Source organism: Prionailurus viverrinus, chromosome C2 (assembly GCF_022837055.1).
Source record: "Prionailurus viverrinus isolate Anna chromosome C2, UM_Priviv_1.0, whole genome shotgun sequence".
Lineage (NCBI taxonomy): Eukaryota > Metazoa > Chordata > Mammalia > Carnivora > Felidae > Prionailurus > Prionailurus viverrinus.
In genome coordinates this window covers 135,597,503-135,620,787 of record NC_062569.1, presented here as the reverse complement: position 1 = coordinate 135,620,787, position 23,285 = coordinate 135,597,503, and the positions used below count along the sequence as shown (strand labels likewise).

Sequence of the window (23,285 nt, the reverse complement as noted above, 5' to 3'; positions counted from 1 at the left end):
CTCTTGGGGAGAAGGAATGATCCAGAGAAGCAGTGGACTGCGGAGGGAAACAGAGAGGACATGTAGTCACGTGGATTTAAAGAGATGATAGTTTCCTGAACCCCATCCTGACATGAGTAGTCACAGTGATCCCTACATCCTCCAAAGCTGAGGGACAAGTGACGGCTCTCAAATTAGAAGAACAATACAATGGAGACCAAACCATGTTGGTCCTAGAAAGAGCCCTAAGGAAAATGGGAATAACGTTAAGAGGCAAATTAAGGTTTCAACACTCCAGTGAAACGAGGACTTGAAATAGTAATACATTTTTTTAAAGACAAATAAAATCATGTTTCTTATTCTCTAGGTCTTTGGACTAAGATCTTTCCTATTATATAAGTAAACCAATCTGCTTCTTCTAAGTGAACTTGAGTCTTAATATGTTATTTGTGTCATTTATTTAAGTTGAATAAGCCTAAGTATTATGCCATTTTGACTATACCTCAATCCACTCACAGAAGCATAGTTAATTGACTTTAACAATTTATACATAATCAGGAACAGCATCTTTGCAAGAGCATTACAGTATTAAAAAGTATCTTAGAGTAGGCAGAAAAATAATGGTGAAGAAAATCTGTGGTCTCAAAGCACAATAAAAGAATGTTCATTCTCTTCTACTTAAAAAAGTAAATTTAAATTAAGAAACTTATTTTCAGTGTCAATAAGTGCAAGAGCCTGTTTCTTTAATTTATTCTAGGTTTGATTTTAAATATTAGCAATGACAATATCTTGCATATTAATTTTCTAAAATGATTTCTTTGCATATTTAACTGCACATAACAATTACTTTCATTATGGGTAAAACCAGACATGACTTTTCTATAAAACTTTGCAAAATTTATTTTTACAAAATCTCACCTAAATATAATGATGATGAATATAATGATAATAATACCCTCCCAGATACCTACCTAGTCAGTTACCAATGTGTACTTAAACTAGCAATTTATTAAATGTATATTCTTTTGTTTGGATTTACTAGTAAATTGAAGAATATGGAAAGAGTAACTCTGTGGCTTTTATGAGCCAGTTAACTGGCCAGTTCATTTTAAGCCTAAATTCCCATCATGCACCTGGACTGCTCTGCTTCACCTCCTCTGGACAGAGCCCTGAGAACACAAGGCTCATGCTGTGTCTATGTCCTAACAAAGTCCTTTGAGGCTGAACCAAGAATCTCATGTCTTCTCTACCTATCCATCATTTTTTGGTATGTTAATTGTTAGCCAGCAAATAGCATAAAATCTCAGATGCTTAAAACTTCTTGCCACTGTATACATCATCATTTTGTCTAGTAACAATGCCCTTATTTTCCTCTGAGGAACAGTTTACCCATCATTTCTGCTCTATATATTCTTCTTCAGGTGGAAAAATTCCACCCAGTTAAACAGAGAACAGTTAACCTCAGCTGTGGACATTTAGAGCGTTGGAATTTATTTAACATAGAAATTCAGTTAATAAAAGGATTATGACACAACTTGAACTATTGAAAATGAGGTTTAGATCTCTGTTGAAATACTTTCGCAAGTATATGTATTTTTTCTATTAGACCTTTATTAATAGTGGTTATTAAAAGGCATCTTAATTTCCTATACTTCTATATCTTTATAAAATGAAAACAATATTAGTTTCCAGTTCATGGAATAATTGTGAAGATGAAATGAATTAATTCGTATAAATTCTTCACAAGAGCGCATGGCACATTGGAAGCACTCAAAGACTGGGTATTACAATTGTAAATGTACCTCTGAGAGTGTAAGCCAAGAGTAGTTGGCAGTGACCATGATACCACACAAATCTTGACAATGAAACCACAGTAGAGTAAAACTGGAGAAAAATCTGTCTTGAGGAAATTATTTGAATCTCAGATTTCATTTCTGCTGGAAGCTCATGGATTCTGAGTTATGTATGCCAATAAATTACACTCACATTTTTAAAAGCAATTTTGGCTTAGATTTTCTGTCACTTGCACATAAGGAGGGTCAATACTAAAGAACAAAATTAAAATTAAAAATCCTTACAATTCAGAATAAACTGAGTAACAGGAGCATTATGAAAAATTAAGGACACTTATATTTTGGTCTGGTAATAGAGAAACAGATAGATATATAATTGCTCCCATTTGTGCTTCTGAAGTTCTATCATGTATCACTCACCTTTGATGCATAGCAAACAACTGCAAAATTTAAGTGGCTTAGAAAAACACTTACTTCTTGCTCACATTACAGACTGATGACCAAAGATGAGCTTTGGCTCAGTTTATCTCAAACTGTCTCAGATGGTCTCTATTCCAAAACTCAAGTTGAAGGAGCAGCCCTTATGAGGAACATGCCGTCTTCTGTGGCAAAGGACAAGAGGTAAATGCAGTGAGTTGAACCATGCAATTCCACTGATATCTTCTGCTCTTTGTGACATATAACACCAAACACATGTATGGCATAAAGCTTAACAGTTCATATCTCATGGGCTAAGGCAAGTCCCAAGAATGAGACATCATCGGTGGTAGAGAGGAGCATAACTAGTCACCAAAAGAACGGGCAAGCTATTGGCGATGGCGGCATTATAACTCTCTAGAGAGGTATAGGGAATGAATGAGCACAATATCTGAAATACTAAAGTACTTGCTAAAGAAAAAAAGGATTTGGGGATGTAATGCTTTTTGCTTTCAGTTTCAATTACATTATATAAAAAAAATTATCATGTCAGACTTCAGCTATCCTATTTAGAAGTAGGTGGATGGAACTGGAAGGTATTATGCCAAGTGAAACTAGTCAGTCAGAAAAGGAGAGGTATCATATGTTTTCATTCATATGTGGATCTTGAGAAACTAAACAGAAGACCATGGGGGAAGGGAAGAGGAAAAAAACCAGATACAAACAGAGAGGGAGGAAGGCAAATCATAAGAAACATTTAAACACAGAGTACAAACTAAGGGTGGATGGGGGGGGGTGGGGGAGAGGGAAAATGGGTGATGGGCATTGAGGAGGGCACTTGTTGGGATGAGCACTGGGTGTTGTATGTAAACCAATTTGACGATAAATTACATTCATAAAAAAAAGAAGTAGATGGATTTGGTAGGAAGTTCTTTCTATCTATTGTCTGCAAATTAAAATGGAAGGAAGAATGGTTTTCTAGATTGAGATTAGTTTGAACTGTGATAAGGGAGTGCAAACTAGAGACAGATTGGAATTTAGAAGAAAATTTTCCTTTTCTGTGCTTTAAAGCTTCTTTTCTTTTTTTTTTTCAATATATGAAACTTATTGTCAAATTGGTTTCCATACAACACCCAGTGCTCATCCCAAAAGGTGCCCCCCTCAATACCCATCACCCACCCTCCCCTCACTCCCACCCCCCATCAACCCTCAGTTTGTTCTCAGTTTTTAAGAGTCTCTTATGCTTTGGCTCTCTCCCACTCTAACCTCTTTTTTTTTTTTCCTTCCCCTCCCCCATGGGTTTCTGTTAAGTTTCTCAGGATCCACATAAGAGTGAAACCATATGGTATCTGTCTTTCTCTGTATGGCTTATTTCACTTAGCATCACACTCTCCAGTTCCATCCACGTTGCTACAAAGGGCCATATTTCATTCTTTCTCATTGCCACGTAGTACTCCATTGTGTATATAAACCACAATTTCTTTATCCATTCATCAGTTGATGGACATTTAGGCTCTTTCCATAATTTGGCTATTGTTGAGAGTGCTGCTATAAACATTGGGGTACAAGTGGCCCTATGCATCAGTACTCCTGTATCCCTTGGATAAATTCCTAGCAGTGCTATTGCTGGGTCATAGGGTAGGTCTATTTTTAATTTTTTGAGGAACCTCCACACTGTTTTCCAGAGCAGCTGCACCAATTTGCCTTCCCACCAACAGTGCAAGAGGGTTCCCATTTCTCTACATCCTCTCCAGCATTTATAGTTTCCTGATTTGTTCATTTTGGCCACTCTGACTGGCATGAGGTGATAACTGAGTGTGGTTTTGATTTGTATTTCCCTGATGAGGAGCAACGTTGAGCATCTTTTCATGTGCCTGTTGGCCATCCGGATGTCTTCTTTAGATAAGTGTCTATTCATGTTTTCTGCCCATTTCTTCACTGGGTTATTTGTTTTTCGGGTGTAGAGTTTGGTGAGCTCTTTATAGATTTTGGATACTAGCTCTTTGTCCGATATGTCATTTACAAATATCTTTTCCCATTCTGTTGGTTGCCTTTTAGTTTTGTTGTTTGTTTCCTTTGCTGTGCAGAAGCTTTTTATCTTCATAAGGTCACAGTAGTTCATAAAGCTTCTTTTCTAAATGCACTTTCCATGTTGAAAAAGGAACACTTTTCTCTGTTTTAAAGAGGCAGCTATGAGGCAAGGGCAGGTTGAATTTGCAGCCCTAGTCATTATTATGAGTTGTCCAGAGGTTGAAGCCAGGGGAGACCTAGCAGAATGAATAATCTAAAAGCTAATGGTTGTTGAGCATTTAATATTTGTTGGCAGTGTAGTGTTCTAAACACTTTATATGCATTAATTTTTTCAGTATTGCAACTTCCTAAGACAGGCACATCCTCCTTGTGTGGATAAGGAGGAGCTTGTTTAAGTAACTTGTATGAAAGTATCCATCTGGGAAATGATGGAGCTGAGAATCAAGCCCAGCAGGCTGGCTGCTAATCTAAATTATTAACCAGTGAATACACTACTACGTTGCAAGACAGAGAGTATCAACAACTTGTTACTATGTTTATGAAATCCTCAAATAGGTTCTGGATTCCAGTATTATATTTGCTTTACAAAAAAATTTGAAAAATGAAGAACAAAAGCAAAAACTGAGTAACTTCTCCCCGCCCTATACTTCCAACATATGAGTTAAGAAAAACCACATTTATGCCCATTACCTACCTCCAGGCTTCATACGACATTCATCAGAGTTCAAGGCAAGTATTTCAGGTGCTCAAGAGAGATAACCCTTTCCAGCTTCCTCACCTTCATGTACAAAAGCCAGAGGACTGTCACTGAGCCATTCTCCTCAGAGCAAACTCTCTCTTCCGCACTACAACTGTGGGGATGAAGAAGGACCCATAGCTCAACCTGCTTCTGGGAAACCCACCTCTAATTCTGAGACTCTTCCTATCGCTACTTGCCTAGGATCATCAGGATTATTCACAGTATTATCTTTATTCTGTTTTTTTTTAGCTACAATGAAAGAGCAGTAGCCTTAGCAATCTGTGACCTTCATATTCCTATATAATTTTGTTTTTCCTCTGGGCTGGAAATTCTCCGTGAAATTAAAATCCTAGAATAATAGTTGATCTCAATTTCTCTTCTACCATTTTCTCTTGAACTCACTCTGTAGAGATCTCTTCCTTCCTACCCCACATACACCCTAAGGAAATTATTCTGCCTAAGATTAACGTATCCTCCACAATGCTTATATGGTCAATTCTTAGTCTTCCTCTTACTTGACTTATCAGTAATTTTTGACACTACTTATCTTTGAAATCCTTTCTTCATTTGGATTATAGGAAACATACTCTCTTGTTACTCCTTTTTTACAAACTATCCCTTCTATTATGTTCCTGTTTTATTCCCACAATAATAGTCTTTGGATCAGATACAGTTATATGGCTTTAAACACTATCATTATACTAACAATTCTAAAATTTGTATCTCTAGAACAGACATCTCCCCTACACTATAGACTTGTGATTACAGATTCTTAGGCAAATTTCATTTCAATTTCCAAAAGGTATCTAGTATCTGTTACATTCAAGGGATGTTCTCCTAAAATTTGCTTGTGGACAGTCTTTCCCATCTTAGTTCATGAGAATTCCACCTCACTCAAAATACTAATCCAAATGCTAACAAAAAGCAAACCCCAAATTGACAAAAAGATGGTATCAAAATATCAATATCAGACACAATGTATCATATGATAAAAATGTTTTATGAGATCTGAACAGTCATTACTTAAGCATAAAAGGTAAAAAAAAAAGTCACTAAGAAGATAACACCATGAATGTTTATACATTTCAGTTACCTCTACACTGACATATGAAGCAGAGAACGAGAAAAGAGAGAAAGAAAGAGAGAGAAAGGGAGAGAAAAGCAGAGAAGAAGGGAGAGAAGGGGTGAGGGAGGGAGAGTGGAAAGAGAGTAAAGAGGATTTAAACAACATAATATAAGCTTAATTTTGTAGTCTTATATAAACATACCTTTATAGATTTATAAAATACAAAAGGAATATGCAAAATAATAATCTATGATCATATCTCTCTAAACAAAATAATAGCAAGAAATACCATAAAGCTTTAAAGAAATCTGTATTTTTTCAAGAATTAGAAAATATGGTTCTAACTAACACCTGGTCAAAGAAATAATCACATTGCCTCTTATAAAATATTCAAAACTGAACAGCACATAAAATACTACAATCCCTAATTACATTTCACAGTTAATGCACTAAGTGGAAGGAAACTTATAACTTCAATATATAAGTTGGAGTCAGACATTTTCTGAATTACAAAGAAGACAATGTGGTTTAAAAACTTAGAAAGTGCTAAACCAAATAATACAGCGTGAATGGGACAACAAAGAGAAGAGCAAAAAGTAATAGCAACTATAAAGAAAAAATTTTAAGCAGGTTTTTGAAAAAAAACAATACCAGGTGGAAACCTCAGTTGAGAGAGTTCAGCATAAAATTGAAAACATACTTAATAATGTCAGGAATTAAAAAAAAGGAGACAAATTGTAAATGAGAAAGAGATTAAAGCAGTATATTTACTTTGTCCCAGCATTCCAAAATATAAATTTTTAATTTTGTGGAAAACACTAATTACCAAATTGACTACATTTTTAAAATGTTTGAAAAAATGAAGGAATATTAAACATAAAAACCCTAATTTTCCCACAGTAAAGACACAATAAGTGTACTACCCCAAAATGATTTAAGCATTGAGTTTTAGCAACTCTTAATGAAGCACGTAAAGTCTTATACAGTCTTTCTTATCAAATGGAAGAGGGTAATCTACTGTAGCATTCACTTCAGTAACACATAAGGACTCAAAAAACATAATTTAAACCTATTTTGTTGAAATGAAAATATAAATATCTTAAATATCCCCTAATGAATCCAGATGCTTAAGTAATTTATGTATATTATATACAAATTCTATATGTGTGCATGTATGTGTGTGTGTGCTTGTGCCACATTATCTCTCTATCCTTAGGATTACCCCAAAAAAGCCATGAAATTTTATCATCAGAACACTGATTAACATAATTCACTGCATAAGTTAAAGGAGAAAATAATTATGATCTCAACAGATACAAAAATGAATGTGATATTATTCTAATCTATAATAATTTAGGTAACTTTCATTAGAGTAAAGCATTTTTGTAATGAATATGTAATAAATCCTAGAAAAAAAACTAGAAAAATGTTAGGAGGATACCCTTTATAAGGATGTACCCTTCATAAGGCTACTATGTGGTAGTATATGCAAAAGTATAACATGGTCCGTAGGCAGTGGAAAAGAAAAGTAATAAAAGGTAAAATGATTAGAAGGAACGAAATAAAATCACTCTTGGCAAATGTTAAAGTGCACATGGATAAGTCTTGGAGCCTCTACAGAGAACATTTAAAGTAGGATATGAACATTATGAGACCAATATGTAAAGTTAAAAAACAAAACAAAACAAAACATGCTGCATTCATTTTGTGGAGGCACTTTGTGCTGTGCTTTCTGTTGTGGCTTGGCACCAACATCACCCTACTGAACCCTGGGAACTACACTTCCCAGAATAACCTTCCCCTTATGTGTCAAGTTCAAGTGCACCAATGAGAGGCGTCCACAGATTCAGAAGCTGGAAATGAAGGGCAACTGGCAGTTTTAGATTGCCAAGAGGTCAATTGTTGACGACTACCACAGGACCAGCAAGCAGCTCAGGCTTCCCCTTCTAGGTCTCCCACGACTGGCAAGTCTCCCCCTCCATGTTTATTCCAGGGCTTCAGTTTAACTCTGATAATGATTTTTTTTAATTTTTTTTTTTATTATTTGTTAAAGTTTATTTATTATTTTGAGACTGAGATAGAGTGTGCATGCTGGTATAAGCAGGGGAGGAGCAGAGAAAGAGCAAGAGAGAGAATACCAAGCAGGCTCCTTGTGCTATCAGTGCAGAGTCTGATGCAGGGCTCAATCTCATGAACCATGGGATCATGACCTGAGCCGAAATCAAGAGTTGAACACTTAACTGGCTAAGCCACCCAGGCACCCCAATAATGACTGTTTTTTAAAGGCTACATTTTTAGAGCAGTTTTAGGTTGACAGCGAAATTGAGAGGGATGAACATAGAATGGCTTTTTCACAGATTCTCTGACTTTAGCTCTTCCCACCCTGCTGCCCTGTTTTCTACATTAAACCCCATTGCATTTCACCTATTAGCGATTCTATTTTTTCTGATTGATACACATACATACATAATGACATTATAAATAAATGGTCTGGAAAGATAAATACTATCATCAAGATACTGGTTATTTCAAGGCAAAGGGGAAGAGAATGGAATTAGCAAGGGATATAGTGGCAAATTCCAACTGTATCACTTTTATTAGGAAATCATCTGAGGAAGGTATAGTCAATGAACTAACACTTGTTCAAGCTGGATTATATTAGGCAAATCAATGTGTGTTAAAAACATTAAAAGTTTTATGCATTATTCCAGATTTTTAACATATTTCCCTAAATAAAAAAATGTAAACTGGTTTTTTACCTGAGATGCTTTCCAATATTTCTTTTCAAGTCATCAGATTTCTTGTTTAACATACTCAATTATGGCCAGAAAAGTATAATTATATTTATGAATATGACTGATATAAAACACTAAAATTATCATCATCTGGGCTGACATTAGGTGTCTAGACACTTTGCCGTTAAAATGATATATTATTAGTTTCAGAGGATTCCATGAATGAACTTGATTTCCATTTCAAATTCAAATTTTTAGTCAACCATAACATCTTACAGCAATGTTTGCTATATCATCTCTTTGAAGTGTTATTTTAAAACTATCTTTGAGGAAACTTGAAATTTGAGTCTTAGTTCTGAGAGAGATTGAGTGCATCCTCAATCCCTCTCCCAAATGGGTATCACTAGGTTCCCTCACCATGCTCACTTTACAGTGCAGACGAAATGAGAAACCTGTTCGAATGCTGAGCTGGCCTAATTATGCTACAGCTGTCTAATAAACTCTTCACGAAAGAAGGGACGTGAACATTAGTTTAACAAAGTTCATTTAGGGGCAGCTGGCTGGCTCACTGGATACAGTAAGCAACTCTTGATCTTGGGGTTGTGAGTTTAAGCCCCATGATGGGCATGTACCTTATACTTCATACCTTCATCTAGAGTTTTCAAAAAAGGATAAAACATTTTTATGAGTCTTATCACTATTATGGTTTTATTGAGACCAGAAGTATTAATACAGAGTGAGGGCATCAAAAAAAATTTGAAACCTATGCATACTATGGTAGTCTTGCTCTGAACCCTGGTAATACCCCTACCCACCCACTGCCATTTCCTCTGTTGCTAATAATTGGCCTCTGTATCTTAGGTATGTCCCCTGTGGGGAAATAGGTTGAAGAATTCCTTATACTTACATAAATGGGTTAAAAAAAAAGCTTAGGGTGGATCACTGCTAAAGGGCGGGGAAAGCACCCGAGGTTAGTTAGCGAGATACTATAATGGCATCACAAGTAACTTTTTTTTTTTTTAATTTTTTTTTCAACTTTTTTTAAATTTATTTTTGGGACAGAGAGAGACAGAGCATGAACGGGGGAGGGGCAGAGAGAGAGGGAGACACAGAATTGGAAACAGGCTCCAGGCTCTGAGCCATCAGCCCAGAGCCTGACGCGGGGCTCGAACTCACGGACCGCGAGATCGTGACCTGGCTGAAGTCGGACACTTAACCGACTGCGCCACCCAGGCGCCCCACAAGTAACTTTTTATATCATCTGCAGGAAACTACTTTCCATCTGGTGCCAATATACTTTGATCACAACTTGAAACTCCACTTGCCCCCCCCCCCAACTCCCCGACCCTTTGCTTCTTACACAAGTTAATGATTACTATCTGATAGTTTTCTGCACGTTCACCATGTGTGTAAGATCGTGAGAGCTCAATACGAAGACGAAACTCCTGTTTGGGGCTCTTGTCTCCTCCCAGACATTAGTCTCTCTCATTTTCACTTCTGCACCCGCTCTCTTGCTGGATAAAAGAGAACTCCAAACTTACAGTCTGCAACAGTCCCCCAAAGAACCCTATGTATTATTTTGTTACCTAAAGTTGTAAATAAGCTTTATCTCATTTTTAAATGCTTCCAGATGAAAGACTTGAAAGACCATGAGAGCAGTTCAAGAGTCTCAGTCATTAGCCATATATTAACCCCATCCTGTGAACCACATGTAAAGCTGTGTACACAATCATATTTCATGTGAGCATGGCAGGATAACTCAAAGCTATTCTTAGATTTACTTTCATACCTACCTTGAAGAACTGCAAATAGAACTTGCTTTCTCTGGTGTTTTGAGATTAGGACACAAATTATCTTCCTCTCTCCAGAAATTCTGCTGCTGCTGCTGCTGCTTCTTGTTGTTGTTGTTGCTGTTGTTGTTGTTGTTGTTGTTGTTGTTCTTCTTCTTCTTCTTCTTCTTCTTCTTCTTCTTTTGACAATTGTCAAAATGGGAGAATGGGATCTATCTTTTTGTCCCTAAGAGAATCTGAGAATTGCATTCTGACCCCTTCAATCCCTTACCCTCTTCCCCCACTCAAGGTATTAAGAGTCAGTGAACTGGCCTCAGACTACTAACGTTTTCCTGAGTCATTCAAAATTTCAAACAACTTGGATGATACTCCATATGCAGCTACCTTATGGAAAGTCTCACTTCATGGCCTGACTATTAGAGGTGATAGAGCCATTCAAAGGAAAATCTTATGGTTGAAGAGAAGAAAAACTAAGAATTTTGCTTCTTTAGGACATGAATAGGATTAAAAAGAATCTTGAAAAGAGCTGAAAGTGATTATGTAGAAATACTACTCTGAAGTGAGGAAAAAAAAATAATTGAGCATCTAGTAAATAAGATCTGGTCTCTGAGTAGAAGTGACCACAGGGAGTTGGAATATGCTGAGAATGTCCTAAGTGTTCCTGTACCATAGTGCAAAGCACATAGTATTAGACATTTTATGGATTTAGTCATTTATAAAAAATTATCTTATGTCTATGGTGCCCCTATCACTGTGTTGGAGTAGGAGCCCATTGAAAAAGCTTTGAAACAGTATATATACACAGCAAAAAACAAGTAAATATGCCTCCAACACAATACGACAGTGTGTAAATGGATTGTGCGTAAAGAGAAATTAGCAAAGTTCCACTTAATCTTAGAATTATAATGAAAACCTCAGTGTATTGCTTCTTCAGTTTATGATTTAATTTGAATATCATATGGAAGAAGCTACTGAATACATTTGCTAGGTTGATTTCACTTGTCATCCTGGTAACTTTTAGACTGACGGATGTGTAGGATGTCTGGACAATCAGGAACAGGGAGAACTAGTAACAAAGCAGGTGTCAACTGCTCAGAATAAAATGAAAAAAGCCAAATCCTCTACTTTATAACTTGTTAATAGTGTTTTTTTTTAACTGTAGCACTAACTCTTCATTCTATAGAGATAAAAGATTCTCACAGTGTCTGACTTAACAATTTGCAAGACTTTTTATTCTCGGACTTATTCATTAGCATATTGTGTGAAACAATTTGTGACAATTAACTTCTGTAATAAATGTCTCCAGTAGGAATAAGCATTGCTTTCTTCCTACTCATTCACTAAATGGGTGACTGCTGTAGGTTAGAAAGAAACATTATCTCCTATTTTGTAAGAAACCTACAATTTCTTTCCCTTACGAGTCACTTACTGCTACTCTTATATTCTTACAAGGAATATTGCAACTCTTGCTGGTTCTGCACTAAGACTGTTGCAGCTACTATTACTACTATTGTTGTTGTTACTTTATTTCCTGAGTGAAGAGATGGGATTGCTCAAACAGATGATTATTTGTTGTGCCTTTGGTTTTATTTATTTTATGTTTTTTAGAAATTGTATTTTCTGCCAACCTTACTTCTGTTTTGTTTGCCCTTGTGGAGGAGCAGGTTAAGACCACTCAGTGGTTGTCTCTCTCCATTCAGTGTCCTGAGCAGTGGGATCCGCAGGCCAGTCCTCAGGGGGCAGGCTGAGGGTCCCAGGCTTCAGGAGGGAACTAATGCATAGGCACAGAGTGCACCTGCACACCTTCACACCAGTCTCTGATTTTAGGTTAAGTAGCAGTGAACTCAGGAGCTGGAGCAGTCCATTCAACCCTGAAATCCCTCTTTTTCAGCATCAGCCTGGTCTTCCTTTTCAAACGCTTCAAGATTTCCATAGAAGTAGAAATCAGGCCTCACCTCCCATGGGTTCCTGGGAAATGTTGCCACGCATGTGCCAAACTTCCTGAGCCAGCATCCACTGCATCAGACCCATTGAGTAAGCTCTCTTGTTGTTGCAAGTGATGTCAGTGTCCATACGGTGCAGAAGAGTCTGTTACACAGAGTGACAGTAGGTAGGTTAACATAAGATGTCTCTATGAGATGCTGGTGGTCAGCCCTGGGATCAGTAACCACCAGAAGTCTGGGCTCCTGCCTGGATCTGGTTAGTGAATGTTCCAAGAGTGAAGCCACCAGCAACATGAGTGGCTCCAGTGGCAGTGGCAAACTTTGGCATAGCTCAGTAGCCAGTGTTCCTGGATGATATGACACTGACATCCAGGTTTTCAGTGGCAACAATAGCATAAGCTGCCAGCAGAAGCTTCTCCCAGGTTCTCTTCAGAAGGATATAGCTGCCATCACTTTTCCTTTTGTAGCTGTACTGTTTCCATTTGGAAGTCAAAGTTGGTGCCACCTAAGTAGGTTCTTGCTGCAAGGAATTTGAGGACAGACTCCTCCTTCATTTGCAAGAGACTGAGGGCTCCAGACATTATGAGAGTTTACCTTTAAGTTACAGTGGGCACATAGAACAACACGGTATGCAGAAAGGCTACTTTAGTTTGTTTTAAAAGCAACAATATAAATGTTTCTAGTAATGTGTACTGTCAAGTTCCTTCTTCTCTTTCAGACTCACCAATGGTCGGGACGCATGAACTATGAGACTTTGTTAGACTGCTTCAGAAAATAAGTCAGAAAAAGAAGGGTCTCAGGCTTCTTGTCAGAAACAAATCATTATAGAATATGGAGAGATGATAACTATCAGGGATAACTATCAGAGAGGCATCACAGCTCTTCTAACGTACTTTCCTCCTTGCGAAACCTCCCACCATCTCCTTTCTGTGTGTGTGTGTGTGTGTGTGTGTGTGTGTGTGTGTGTGTCTTTCTACATACACATTATAAATAATATGGTATATATGTTTAAATTACATATATAATATTTGCAGAAACCAATACACAATGTACGTAATCTCACTGAGTTTTACTTTGTAAACTGATTGACTAACACCTTGACATTCAAAAAGTATTTTTTGTATTGGTTCAGAACTACATACTCTGGGGCCTAAATAGAGAATTAGTACTTATCCCCTAGTATCAGCCTTAATATACTTAAAACACTTCCAATTTTGGGGTTTTTTGAAATATGTAAGGCACTAATCTACTTATAAATCTTCTGTATTTTCCCTCATTTGTAATCTCTTTGTATATGTCACATCCTGTTACTTGGGCTTCCAACTAACATTTTTGTTTTCTTAGATCTAAGATAAGTTGTGAAAATCACAGAGTAGGTACCAAGGAATTGTAAATATAACAGGCTTTTTTAGACAAAGGAAATAAAATGGCTGACAAAGTTTAAAGCTGGGGGTAAGGCTCAGAGTAACTGATGGGGTAAAAGAGTCTGTGAGGTTAACTTGAGCTTATTCTGAAGGATGGACGACTGTGCATGCCCGGCTGTGAACTTTGAGTTTTAACCTGCAAAAATGAGCAGCCATACGATTTTAAGTTTCTGAGTAGGATGACTATGATATTTGAGTTATAGGAAGATAATTCTGAATGCCAAATAGACTACAGAAGTGTTGTCAAAATAACTTGAAAGAGAAAAATGGTGGCTTGAAATAAATGGTTTGATATGGATGTTAGACAAAGAATGATTAAAATTTTCGTGTACTCATTGTCTTACTCTAGGTTCCACAGAACACAGAGCCTGAGGTAAAAGCTATGTGCTACTACTTTATGAGGTAGTACAATACTAGGGTGCTGGGTTGAGGGAAAAGGAGAACAAGGTAGGAAGGAAGAAGAGCCAGTAAGAGAGTAAAAGGTTGTATGATGGTGATGACAGAGAGACTAGGTGAAGGAAAGAGAAATTCATATGCAGATCAAGTATGGATTCCAGTGAGTATGCACTGCTGCCCCTTCTGGGGGGAGGGTGGGAAGGTGTTTGAAATAGGTGACATGACACTAAGTACATAACCAGTCCTTTTGAAGGATGATGATATTCTAAGATCTGTCACTGGTGTCGACTACTGGCAGGTTAATTGTATGGCAGTAGCAGTTACAGTTAGCTAGTTCAGTTAGCTAGTTAGCTTGCACCTACAAGTGCAAGTGCATTTATTGTGGCACCCATGCACTGATTCCATTTTTCACATGATTGTGGTGTCCGTGGACCATTGCCCAAACTTGGGTGGGATAAGAAGCCTTATTGAGAGTCACGGTGTCAGTCACTTTTATATGCATTACATAAAAAAATAAAGATCCACATGCCTTTGCTCACTGCCATGGGTCTATCCATATGTCTTTCCCCAGAACTCTGACTTTTTACCTTATAAGTTTTTGTTCCCCCTTCCCAAATCAAGACCTTCACCTCTGTCCTGGGGGTCATGTATACTCATTCTTCTGGCCACTTCTCATCCCTAGAAAGTGATGACTAAGTGACCGCATACAGTTTTGCTTACTGAAACGATGTCCTTTGTAAATGCACTTTAGTATTTCCCCTTTGTAGGGCTATAATGAGGCATCAGTTCCTTCTCACCTAACACAAACATATTGCAATAATCCATCTGTGAGTGGGTTGAAATTCATCCTACTTTATCAGTTATAGACAACATCCATGAATTCCTAAGTATAAGCTGAAAGTCATTTGTATAAAGAGATAAGTGACATAGGCATCAGAATTACATGTTCATATAATTTAAATATGCACTTGATCTGCTTGGTACAAACCTTGACTGTGATGTTCCAATTTCACATGGATCCTTCCTATTCTGCCTGACAATATGCCAAGATGATATGGTAAAACATCCCTCAAAATGGACAGTTCCAATAATACAGCCACTTGGTGTTCCTAGCAAAGAACATTTCTTACTAGGACCATAGCACCCCCTCAATTCATTCCTTAAGCGATTGATGAGGGTATTATCTATGCTATTCTGAAAATTATAGACTTGTAGTGGGTTCTTAGCTCATAAGTGTTAAATCTGTTTTACCTTCCCATATTCTCAGAGTCTTCTGATTTCAGCCTCACCACTATGTAAAGAAAGTAACAACATTTATTCCTAATTTAAGATAATTGAGTGGAGGATTCAAACAGTCAATTTAATAGGTTATTAGGATATTTTAGGAGTCCTTATAATGGATATAAATTCCCCAAGGTAAGTAAATTGTCTCCTATTAAAACCTATTTCACAACCCTTGGATGTCTCCTATTAAAATATAGTTCCTGGGGTGCCTGGGTGGTTCAGCTGGTTAAGTGTGGAACTTTTGATCTTGGCTCAGGTCGTGATCTCACAGTTCCTAGGTTCAAGCCTCATGTTAGGCTCCATGATGAGTGTGGAGCCTGCTTGGAATTCTCTTTCCCTCTCCCTCTGCCCCTCTCCTGCTCGTGCTCTTTCTCTCTCTCTCAAAAATAAATATAAATAAACTAAAACAAAAACAAAAAAAACCTACCATATTTCCCAACCCTCAAGATCTATGTTGACAGGTCATGGCCAGCAGACATTAGCTGGGTTCTATACTTCCTTTAATGTATAAGCTATTTCCTTTTAGAACAGAGATTTTACTGTCTTTTTGGTTTGTGCTTAATCCTGAACTTGTAATTGTCTTAGAAGCAATGAGGGAAGTAAGGAAGGTTCTTTTATGGAAACAAGCTCCATCTCTGTGTCTGATTCAAGTGGGTCATTTCAATTTTACCACTCAAGGAAGGGACTGCCTTTCTCTAACAAGGGGGAAGGAGGCAGGCAGCTTCTGCTGAAATAATGAATTCAGTGGAATTTAGGAATTCAAATTTAGCAGATTTGTCAATCCATATTCCCCATCACAGATTTCAGAGTTCTACTCTTGTCCTATGAGAGTCCTGACATTGACAAATGAGATTTGTTAATTATATCATATAATCTAACTCCCTTACAATTAGGTTCTACCTTGAGATTGCAGCTCCTGAAGAATTTTATAGAAGTTACTAATAGTATGCCATGAGATATCACTTGATGCCCAGGTATTAGAGGAATTAGCTGTTGAGCAACCTGTCATTGTCCCATACAGCCCTAAGATGACAAACATCACACATTAATGCCTTAGTTTCCACCTGTACCTCATCAAATCATCACTGTCTTGATTAGTAGCTCCTGGCTTCTAATCAGGAAGCTACTGATGGCCAATTAATACCCTTACCAAATTTGGCCACATCTTTCATGTTCTCTCCTAAACAAGACTTTTTTACTCCTTTCAATATGGATAGGCTAAGAACTTCTGAAATTTTTAAGTTCTGCTTTTTTATTAAGAATTCCATCCTAAAATCATTTTTCTTGTCACATTCTACTATAAGCATTCAAGAGAAACCAGCTGCTCCTTCAACACTTTGCTTAGATATTGCCTTCACCAAATATCTAATTTCATCACTCTCAAGGTCAACCTTCCACAAGACACTAGGACAGGAACACAATTCAGCGAAACTCTGCCATTTTATAACAAAGAATCACCTTCTCTCCAATTTCCAATAACATGTTACTCATTTCTGTCTGTAACCTCATCAGAATGGCCTATACCATCCATATTTCTACCAAAATTCTGTTCACAACCACTTAGGTATATACTCTAAGATGATTGAGGATTTCTCCGTAGCTCTCCTTTTTTCCTTTGCATTCTCACCAGAATTGCTTTTAATGGTCCTTTCACAGAAATCTTGTCTTACTCTAGCATGTAACTCCAAAGCCTTCTAGCCTTTACCTATTTACTAAGTTCTAAAACCACTTGCACTTTCTTAGCTATATGTTGCACCAGCACTCTGCTTCTCAAGACTAATGTATATACTTGTTAGGGTTTTCCAGAGAAACAGAATCATTAGGATATATAAAGAGATACAAGAGAAAATTACAGGAATTGACACATGAAATTATGGAGGCCTAGATATGCCACAACATGTCATCTATGAGCTAGAGAACAAGAAAAACCTTTGGTATAATTCAGTTCAAGCCTGAAGGTATAAGAACCAGAAACTGCAATGTCTAAGGGTAGAAGAAAGATGATGTCCCAGCACAAGGCAAGAAAAAGAGAATTTGCCCTTCCTTCACATTTTTATTCAATTCAGGCACTCAGCAGATTGGATGATGCCTACTACATTGGTGGAGTGATTTTCATTACTCAGTCTACAGATTCAAATGCTAACCTCTTTCAGAAACACCCTCACAAACACATCCAGATAATGTTTTACCAGCTATCTCGGCACCCTTTGGCCGAGTCACATAGAATTAAAGAACAGAACTGAATGCCTTCTACTACCATCAGTTTACTTTGCTTTGTTCACAACTATTTTCAACATTATCAGGTGCAAGCATAGGCACTGTTTCCCCTTTCCTCATTCAATTCCTACCATTGGTTTTGGCTTCAGCTCTTTTTTTCCATCTCACTTTTTTTCTTCACACTTGGCCTGATAATGAGAATTAAACCAGAGAGTAAGTGATTTGTCTACTCCTGTATAGAAAATGTCTGAACTAGGAGTAGATCTCAAGCCACCTGAGTCTCTCCCCACTCACAGTGTGGTAATATTACCAAGATTATTAGAAAGGTCATATTATTGCATACGTCATGCTGACAAGTACGAATATCTGTTTCAACACAGATACAATGCCTATAGCATTAGTAATTTAAGTACAAATGGGCTTTTTCCCCTTCATTATCTAGAATCTAGATATAATATGCATAGAGTATACACATACATTTAAATTATATTATTATTATTATTATAAAGAATCAGGAAAAATACCTATTTTTCTGATTTTCCTTCTTCTAACATAATAGAATACACATGTGCACAGTAAGCAACCAGACGTTCCAAATAAATTTTGCCTTGTTTATGATTATATAGACATACATATGCCTGTGTGTGTTTATTATAAATACATTACTTGTTGCTGAATTATTTAGTATCTATGTACTGCTATTGTCAAGTCTTTAAATAATCCTCATTTTCCCTTTTTTTCTTTGACTCATGGCTAAATTTAGAACCATAGCATTTGCTTATTGTTGAAGTACTGATTGAAACAGAAGGTAACTGTATTCCCAAATATGTATGTATGTATGCAGACATACATATATATATGAGAAAGACTGAAATAGCACTGAGGAAAAATTATGGCAGTATAGTGAGATCATCAGAAATCTTTACATGTTTCACAAGGACTGTATTCTTTGGTATCATGATTTAAAGTATACACAGAAAATAAGAGAAATTGAAATTTGTCCTGAGTAAAGGACCATCTTAGCTCCTTGATCCATATAAGTTTGATGAACTCTGCATTCCTAGGGAAGAGAAACAGTCATGCTGAGGGCAGAGAGATGTCTATAAATGAGACCATGATATGCCTCATGTGATTCTAATACACTCATCTCCTTCAGTGCTTTTACACATATCCATCCAGAGGAATTAAGCAAGAAATATTTCTCTGGAAATTTGTTTTAAATCATTTTCCAAAATAAAAATAATTTAAAATTTCAGGTACTTAAAAATTTAAGTAGAATTTGTGCAGAAATCTACATTTTTGTCTACAGTATTTGATTAGAATACAAACTAAATAAAAATGTTTACAGTTGTTTTACTAACTGTATCAAATACTAAAGCCTATACTGCACATATATATCTATGCATGCTTCCATCTGTGCTCCCAGGTACTTCATTTCATAAATCAACCTTCCTTACCTTTTCTAACAGTCTGAAACTGTTATGTAGAATGGAATGAGTTATAATATCATACTTTCTAGTATTCATAACTTAATTTTAAAAAGTCATTTAGCAGAAAAAATATGAATTAAATATTTCTAATATTAAAGATAATGCTAAATTTATCATGAATTATGTCTAAATAAATGTTATATGAATAACATTTTAAAAGAATATGATTTCTTTTAAAAAAAATTTAGGTTTATTTATTTGGAGACAGAGAGTGTGCACAAGTGGGGTATGGACAGAGAGAGAGGAGAGAGAAAATCTCAAGCATGTTCCATCCACACTGTCAGTGCAGAGCCCAATGTGGGGGCTCAAACTCATGAATCGTGAGATTGTGATCTGAGCCAAAACAGAGTAGGACGCTTAACTGACTGAGCCACTCAGACACCCTGTAAAGACGGAAGATGGTTTCTGAACATCCTATATAGTTGGTCTTAAATCTTAAACATCCCATAACTTAACTCTTGGCCTTTCAAAAGACCCAGGTAATCTTCCTTACCTTAGTATTTTTGCTTGTACATTTATTTTTGGTGCTCATTTGAACTCCTTCATACCTGTAATTGATTCTGGAGGGCTTGGGGGAGAATTACACTTAAAATAATATTGCTCAGGGAAAAATCACAACTTTATAAAACTGATTCCAATAATTTCCTTCTCTTTCTTTTATGGAGAAATCCAGAAAGAAGTTCCCACAAAGCTGCAAATTTGATGAGTTGTTACAACTGATGGCTCATCAAATTAATAAAGTCAGAAAACTTCTGGGTGATAATTGAAGTACAGAGAACAAAGACTCTATATGCAACATCCCTATAGCTGTATCTGATTTTTTGCTCTGGATCCAATCAGGAAAATATGGTACTCTTGGGAAATCTACTTTATCTACAGACTTGTAAAATTCCATTGGGTAAATTTTTATTCCAAAGAAACTAAGACAGTGTATACATTGGCTAAGCCAAGAGCACTGCTTGGGGAATTTAACTATTTTGCTCAGACTATCACTGGCCATCTGTTATTGAAGAGAGGTCTTTAGAACTTGAATTATCTAGGCAGGCTAACACTGTTGATAGAATAACTTGGCTAAATACTATGTTTTCCATGTCAATTGTCAATTTGTTAGACATACTGTATCAGGAATAAAAAACAGGTGTTTTTTTTTTAATTTCTTGGTATTGATACTGCATGTTTGTAAACTTATTCAGTCACAGCAGAAAATCCTTGTTTCAAATGTGTGTGTGTGAAGATCTTGCTGTGATGGCTGAAGTTCATTTTTTTAAATAAAGCATGATTTATTTGTTCAAAAAAAATTTTTAATCACTCAGAGTTTATGGCTTCATTTGGCCCAATAATACACCTCTGAGGACCCCACATGGATCTTTCCAAAAATTACCAGACATGTAAATTTGAAGTGTTACAGGCCCTTCCATGACCCCTTAGGTCCTGCCAGTGGGTCTAAAGAGAAAAATGAGAGCGTTTCTACGTGGATCTTCCCACAGTGGCTCTGTTTCTCTGGGCTGCAGTGCTGATGCAAATGACTGGGACATTTCAGCACAGGAGCCTCTGCACAATGCCATGTGCACAATGCCACATGATTGCACAGCACGAGTTCTCTTTCTGGGCCATTTTATAGAAGGCTTTAGGCTGTTCCCAGCACTTGGGATTTGGACACCAGATCACCCAGCTTCTCCCCTTGCTCTAACAGAGACTCCATCGTGTTGTGCAGCCTGATTTTGGTCTCATCCAGCTCCATCCTGTACCTTAGTCATGGGGTTAGTTTCTCAGCAGTTCTTGTATCTACTGGGGCTGCCATCTAAGGGCTGCTTAGTGGATGGTAGCAAGAGATCCGACTGGCCACTCTAGACTGTCCACCTGCTTGGAGAATTCTTCTAGTACCTTCTCTAGAAAGGTAAGAGCCATGCAGGGCGGCAATTCACTATCTGCAATGACCACTCCTGCAAGACTGTGGTTTCACACGTAGACGTGGCACAGATATTCTTGTTCTTGGACAGAAGCTCTGCTGCCTTATGCTGATTGCTCCACAGCCCGTTGATCTGTGAGGGTCATGACTTTCTGATCACTGGACCTCTGGAAGAAGCTGAAGGAGCACATGTCGTATGTGGCTTTGAGCAGCACCACCTTGGGCTTGCCTTTGTACAGGACACTAAGGCTGTACAGCTTCATGGTGCAGTGTCCCCCATCCCTGCCCCAGAGCCATGGGACCAGCGCCCCTGGGGACTGCCTCAGGCTGCTGATGGGTCTGACCTATTGAAAACACCACCTGAAAAATGATTTATCAAGTAATTTAAGAAAATAAACATTTGGCACAGTTTGCTCTGAACTTTAAAATGCCTCAATATTAAGCATTTTGGAGTAGATATACTTTTTTATTGTCTAATTTGCCCTGTGAAGATCTGAAACTTCTAGCTCTTTTCCGTGTGATGAAAAGCATTTAAAAAAATTTCCCACAATAAAGTAATGTTAATGGTGAATGTTAGATTAGGTTAGGTAAACAACTTTTCTTTGTGAAAATCAAAAGAAGAAGTAACAGGTTATCAGAGATAAAATTTAAAATTATTGTATTATCTTCATCAACAAATCCTTGATAAAGAGTTAATTATAATGATATAAAACACTTGTTTTTAACACTTAACATGGACCAAGAAAGGAATTTAAATGTCTCATCTACATAAAGGCATTTTATCCTTGTAAAAACTATATTATTATAAATAAGTCAGGAAAAAAAGATTATTTTAATGATTTTCCTACTTCTAATAGGACAGAGTGAGCATACGTGGAAACAGCAGGCAACCAGATGCTCCATAGAAATGGGTATTTTGCCTCATTTTTCTGATTATATGCCAACATCTATCAGAGTGCTAAGGATAATAGTATTTTTGAGAAAATTAATCTGAATAAATGAATGAAAAGAACAAAAATAGAAGCATTTTAAATATTACATTGTGACTATGCTTGAAAATACTGCTCATGTCATTTTATTTGCTGAAATGATTCTGTATAACTGCAAAGCCGCCATTGCCCACATACCTCAGGATTTTCCATATGCAGGGGCTGTCCTCCCACAGTTAGCAAGAGGCAGCAGTAAGGGGAATAAATAGGAATATGAGGGTGGATGATGACATTCCATGACAAATGAGTCTGATGGTCTCATTTGTTATCATTTCCAGTCATTGAAAATGTGCCAATTCTTGCTCCTCAATGAAATTTTCTTTTCTTCCTAAATTCTGATAATGGGTTTTATGCAGAATTCTATAAAATGATTCACCTAAATAGGAAAGTTTACAGCAATTTGAGTCAACATGCCAATGGAAGAAACGACACAGGTGTTTTGATCTTTTTCTTCCTTAAAAAATATCTAAAGATTTTAATGTCATTTAAAAAGTTTTAAAGGGCATTTTTTAATGTGAAAATGCACTTTCAGTATTAAGACTTCATATTTGTATGTAAATTTAAGCTCAGAGATAAATTTACAAAACTTGAATTGTTATTTGATCAAAAGGGTTTTGAAAATTAAGCTGATATAGTTCCAATATCCCTCTTCCTTTTTTTTTTTTTTAAATACGGAATGCTTCACAAATTTGGTGTCATCCTTGCACAGAACTCATGCTAATCTTCTCTGCATTTCAATTTTAGTATATGTGCTGCCAAAGCATGCACTCTATCTTCCTTTTGTGACAATAAGTTCTTTTGTTTCTTTGAGATTTAATCTTATGGTGCCTGTTTGGAAACATAATATGGAAAGAAGTCTAATGAACTTATGGAACATGTTGGTTTTGGACAGGTAAAAGAATGAAATGGTCTGAAGGGCTTGTTATAAATGCATATGATAAATTAGTCTGCCAGATTTAATAACATGCTTTATCCCTTTCAATTAAAGCTACTATGTGCAGATTCAAGTACCTTTAACGTTTATTTATTTTTGAGACAGAGAGAGACAGAGCATGAATAGGGGATGGTCAGAGAGAGGGAGAC

At 36.8% G+C, this 23,285-nt stretch overlaps 2 pseudogenes; both read right to left on the bottom strand.

Annotated features, from left to right (window-relative positions):
* Positions 1-20,840: 20,840 nt before the first annotated feature.
* Positions 20,841-21,476, bottom strand: LOC125174536 (synaptobrevin homolog YKT6-like; annotated as a pseudogene).
* Positions 21,477-22,867: 1,391 nt separating this feature from the next.
* LOC125175832 (uncharacterized) lies at positions 22,868-22,966 on the bottom strand (annotated as a pseudogene).
* Between the last annotated feature and the right edge of the window lie 319 nt (positions 22,967-23,285).